Source organism: Bombina bombina, chromosome 5, assembly GCF_027579735.1.
Source record: "Bombina bombina isolate aBomBom1 chromosome 5, aBomBom1.pri, whole genome shotgun sequence".
Classification (NCBI taxonomy): domain Eukaryota; kingdom Metazoa; phylum Chordata; class Amphibia; order Anura; family Bombinatoridae; genus Bombina; species Bombina bombina.
In genome coordinates, this window is record NC_069503.1 from 676441937 (window position 1) to 676447936 (window position 6000).

The following is a 6000-nucleotide window of genomic DNA, read 5'->3' on the forward strand; positions in this document are numbered from 1 at the left end:
TAAATGGTCAAACTACACCCATATTTTGTTCCTTATTTGAAAAAGCCAATCTGGAACTTGTGAGTGCAATTGTATTAATAAAATCTCCATTGTTTAGCCTCCGCAGAAATAACATAACAGACTACAAATTAGATACAAATATATGGCAAGGTTAGGCTTGTGAAACCTGCCATGCTCTCTTTTAGTTTTCAGGATTGGAAAATCCACACTTTCTGGATTTAAATGATAGGAAAAGGAGGGGAAATATATAATGAAAGCTGTTTTACTATGCTTAACCCTTTGAGTGCTAACGACGGCTCTGAGCCGTCACAGAGTTTCCCACTCTGATGCTAATGACGGCTCAGTGCCGTCACTATTACTCTCCCACCTTGAGGGAGATCTGGGTGCTCCTACCCTGGTGATTATGCCTGTAGAGTGACAGGCATCGCCGGGGCTTCCCGTTTTACGTGGTGACGTCACCGTGCAACTTTATTTATTCTTAACAATGTTAAGTATAGGAGCAGGGGCCTGATGCTTAGAAGCCTGTATCTCAGGCATCTAAGCAGCTACAGACCCCCAAGTAATCGCCTAACCTTTCCAACAGTGTAAGGAAAAAAAGTTAAAAAAAAAATTTGTTCACAAAATTTAAAAATCTTAGTACCCAGGTGGGAAAGTGCTTAGCACTCAAAGGGTTAATTTATCGTTTTATTTTACAATCTGTCCCTTTAAGACCTGTAGTTCTGCAGCCTTTGAAACTAAGCATTTGATATAAAATAAGTAGATATTTAGTAATTAGTATATCATTTATGTGACACATTGTATTCATTAAAATACACGTTGGAGCTTTTTGGCCTGCCTGAGTAATGCAATACTTTCATGCTATAGTATAAATCTTTGCAATTCCTCTCTTCTATTTTAAACTCCATATTTTCTTCCATTTGCAGAAGCAGAAGTCATGGGGAAGTTTTGAAAATAAAACAATGAGTCATTGTTACTGGCCAAGCTTATTAGTATCTGTAAAATAAAACATGTAAATATGTGTTGCTAAATGTTTTAAAGGAACATTTAACACTTTGAGGGATAACATTTTATATGGCAATTATGATTAGTAAAAAAATAAAAATAACTAGGCAATATTTATGTTGCCCCCATTTCGTATAATGTAACTCTGAAAGTTGTGGGCTTTCCAGTTCATTTGAGAAACATAAGAGCAGACTCCAGACTTAAAAGGACACTAAACCCATTTTTATTAATGATTCAGATAGAGCATGCAATTTTAAGCAACTTTCTAATTTTCTCCTATTATCAATTTTTCTCCGTTCTCTTGCTAATTTTTTTTTTAAAAGTAGGAATGTAAAGCTTAAAAGCTGTGCCATTTTTCATTCAGAACCTGGGTTATGCTTGCTTATTGGTTTACTAAATGTAGTTACCAATAAGCAAGCGCTGAACCTAAAATGGGCTGGCTCCTAAGCTTTAAATTCCTGCTTTTTAAATAAAGATAGCAAGAGAACAAAGAAAATTGCTAGTAGGAGTATGTTAGAAAGTTGCTTAAAATTGCATGCTCTATCTGAATCGTGAAAGAAAAAATTTGAGTTTAGTACCCCTTTAAAAGCCATTAAACACTAAACAAATGCTAGATAGAATGATGCATTCAAAGAAAAGATCAGTCTGAGAATAACATGTAGATGTATTTTTTTAAAGTTGTTTAAATAGTGACAGAATAAGTGTAAAGTTTTAATGTCTGTAAAACAGTTGCCATATTGTAACTTAGGTTAACTTCTCTGCTGTGGCCAATTAGGGACAGTTATAAATAGATCACTAGAGTGTGCAGCCAATGGCTGTGTGGAATATAACAATTTCTAACAGGAACAGAAATGCTCACAATTTCAGAATGGAATTACAGGAAAAGGGGACAAAATAAATAATTGAAGTGTGTTGTAGATTTTTTTATATATATATGATTTTTCATTTTAAATTACCCTCTCAAAGGGTTTAATGCCCTTTAACTCTGCCATATTCTCCCAAATGATTGGCTATAGACTCCAGAGACACATTATATAGCTGCCCTAAAATTGGCCTCACCACAGAATTTTAGATAAAGGGGATTTTAGTTGTAAGACAGTGGCACTCAATTTATTATGGACACTTATTTTTTTTATATTTCAAAAACATACATCATTGTATCTAGCATTTGTTTAGTATTTAATGTCCCTTAAATGGAATTATAAGCATGCTGTTTCTTGTAGTTGTTAATAGATTAGACTAAACTCCAAGCATGGTTTGCCCTGTGAATTAGACCTTTTTTGTAAGAGACAGGAAGATGCGTTATCTAAACATTTTTCCCCCCATATACATCCAGGTGAGGGATGGCAACTTTTATCTTGGGGGGAGGGATTAAATTATACCAGCCCAAGATACATTAGCCAAACCTAGCTGTCCTATATGATGATACGATTTTGAAAACCCCTTTAATGTAACTTGTACCCATCAAAATTGTCATAATAATTTTTTATTAATGTATTTGTCCATGCTAAACAATTGCTGTACACTAGATACATACATATCAGTGTGTTTAAATATAAAAAATAAAGACAAAACACCATAATGTAGTATGGAAATACACCATCTTATCATTAAACTCATTTATTAAATCATGCTTCTTATTTTATATAGTTGGATCCTAGTTGGAAGCTTAAGTGAATTATGAAGATTTATAAAGAGCTGGTATAACAATACATAACAATTTTTTAAAAGGGACTCGTTCTGGAATTTCCTGCTGGTTTTCACTACCAACATCCTTATTTTTCTTTTGCGTTCTTTCATGTCAGCACATGATTTAGCATTTATTCCTTACAGATGAAAGTGATTTCTAAGCACATCTGCATTATACCAGGCAAGTGTCACAGATTTTGTTTATATGGACTGTTAGTGTAGACCAGACAGTAAACAATGGTTAGTGTAGGAATGAAACCAATTACTGGAGGTAACAAACATAAAGTAACCTGCAATTCAAATAATGTTATGCTTATTTCTCAATTGCACCAATTATGTATAAATAGTCTTTATTAGCTATAATCTCCATCATACTGTTGGATTTGTTTTCTAACTTTGTCAAATGTTATGTTCCATTTTTTTCTACAATATTCTGCTTTGTTGAGAATTTTGTAGAGAAATTATGTGATGTTCAATCACAGTAAAGTATGTCAAATCTGACTCATTTATTTTCTTAAAGGGACAGTTTAGTGTAAAATTGTATTTCCATTGATTTGTTATACCAGTTTAAAATGTATGTGTGTGAAATATATATATATATATATATATATATATATATATATATATATATATATATATATATATATATATATATATATAACAATTAAAATTATGGGGAGGCGAAAAGTGAGTTTAACCCCTTAATGACCACAGCACTTTTCCATTTTCTGTCCGTTTGGGACCAAGGCTATTTTTACATTTCTGCGGTGTTTGTGTTTAGCTGTAATTTTCCCCTTACTCATTTAATGTACCCACACATATTATATACCGTTTTTCTCGCCATTAAATGGACTTTCAAAATATACCATTATTTTCATCATATCTTATAATTTACTATAAAAAAAATTATAAAATATGAGGAAAAAATGGAAAAAAACACACTTTTTCTAACTTTGACCCCCAAAATCTGTTATACATCTACAACCACCAAAAAAAACATATGCTAAATAGTTTCTAAATTTTGTCCTGAGTTTAGAAATACCCAATGTTTACATTTTCTTTGCTTTTTTTGCAAGTTATAGGGCCATAAATACAAGTAGCACTTTGCTATTTCCAAACCACTTTTTTTCAGAATTAGCGATAGTTATATTGGGACACTGATATCTTTCAGGAATCCCTGAATATCCATTGACATGTATATATTTTTTTTTAGAAGACATCCCAAAGTATTGATCTAGGCCCATTTTGGTATATTTCATGCCACCATTTCACCGCCAAATGCGATCAAATAAAAAAAAATTGTTCACTTTTTCACAATTTTTTTCACAAACTTTAGGTTTCTCACTGAAATTATTTACAAAAAACTTATGCAATTATAGCATACATGGTTGTAAATGCTTCTCTGGGATCCCCTTTGTTCATAAATAGCAGACATATATGGCTTTGGTTTTGCTTTTTACTAATTAGAAGGCTGCTAAATGCGACTGCGCACCACACGTGTATTATGCCCAGCAGTGAAGGGGTTAATTAGGGAGCATGTAGGGAGCTTCTAGGGTTAATTTTAGCTTCAGTGTAGTAGACAACCCCAAGTATTGATCTAGGCCCATTTTGGTATATTTCATGCCACCATTTCACCGCCAAATGCAATCAAATTAAAAAAAACGCAAAATTTTTCACAATTTTAGGTTTCTCACTAAAATTATTTACAAACAGCATGTGCAATTATGGCACAAATGGTTGTAAATGGTTCTCTGGGATCCCCTTTGTTCAGAAATAACAGACATATATGACTTTGGCGTTGCTTTTTGGTAATTAGAAGGCCGCTAAGTGCTGCTGCGCATCACACGTGTATTATGGCTGGCAGTGAAGGGGTTAATTAGGTAGTTTGTAGGGAGCTTGCAGGGTTAATTTTAGCTTTAGTGTAGAGATCAGACTCCCACCTGACACATCAGACCCCCTGATCCCTCCCAAACAGCTCTCTTCCCTCCCCCACCCCACAATTGTCCCCGCCATCTTAAGTACTGGCAGAAAGTCTGCCAGTACTAAAATAAAAGTGTTTTTTTTTTTAAAAAATAAAATACGTTTTCAGCATATTTACATATGCTAGTTTGTAGGATCCCCCCTTAGCTCCCAACCTCCCTGATCCCCCCCAAAACAGCTCTCTAACCCCCCCTCTGCCTTATTGGGGGCCATCTTGGGTACTGGCAGCTGTCTGCCAGTACCCAGTTTGCAAGAAAAATTGTTTTTTTTTTAATGATTATGTTATTTTTCTGTAGTGTAGCTTCCCCCCCCCCCCCCCCCCACAGACCAATCCCCCACCCCCTGATTAAGGTATTTTATATAGATTAACACTATTTTTTTTTTTTAACTTTTAAACTTTTGATACAAACTTTTTTTCTGTAGTGTAGCGGTTCCCACCCGCTCCCTCCTCGTGCACGCGCCCGCCCCCGCCCTCCCGTGCACGCGCGCCCGTGCGCGCCTCCGATCGCCCACGATCCCGCCCCCCTACACATCATCAAGGCCACCGATGGCCGCAAACCCGCCTCCCGAACCGGCTCCCACCCACCAACGAATTTAGCCGGTGATGTCCGGTGCAGAGAGGGCCACAGAGTGGCTCTCTCTGCACCGGATTGCTAAAAAGGTTATTGCAGGATGCCTCAATATCGAGGCATCACTGCAATAACCGGAAAGCAACTGGAAGCGAGCAGGATCGCTTCCAGCTGCTTTCCAGACCAAGGACGTACGCCACACGTCCTCGGTCATTAAGTGTATTTTTTTTGAGGACGTGTGGTGTACGTCCTTGGTCGTTAAGGGGTTAAAATCCTCCACTAAATACAAAATATTGAGAAAAAAACTCATTGTGTAAACCATTTACAAATCTAAACAAGTCAGAAGACTTTCTTTAAACCCAGAAACTCTCTGACTACACTGTTTCCAATGCAGCAAAGGAATCTGGGTAAGAATATGCAAATGAGGTTCACAATGACTCACCTTTTTACTTTTAGCCTGCTTTTTAAAGACAGACTTTACTTTATGCCATAGCATTGCTGCATTACACAGCTTTTATGCTTAGCTAGGGTTAGTACAGTGATTCTAACCAATCCCAGGACAGCTGTTTCGTGGTTTTGCCACTCGTCAGCTGGGAGTAGGTTGAATCACTGCTTGGAAAAGTTCATTTCTGGGGGAAATTCAACAACAATTAAAATTATGGGGAGGCGAAAAGTGAGTTTAAAATCCTCCACTAAATACAAAATATAGAGAAAATAACTCATTGTGTAAACCATTTACAAATCTAAACAAGTCAGAAGA

At 36.0% G+C, this 6000-nt stretch overlaps 1 protein-coding gene across 8 annotated transcripts in view; it reads left to right on the forward strand.

Moving 5' to 3' along the window:
• The window catches only part of RELCH (RAB11 binding and LisH domain, coiled-coil and HEAT repeat containing), a 388739-nt gene that overhangs the window by 246773 nt on the left and 135966 nt on the right, over positions 1-6000 (forward strand). The window lies entirely within an intron of this gene.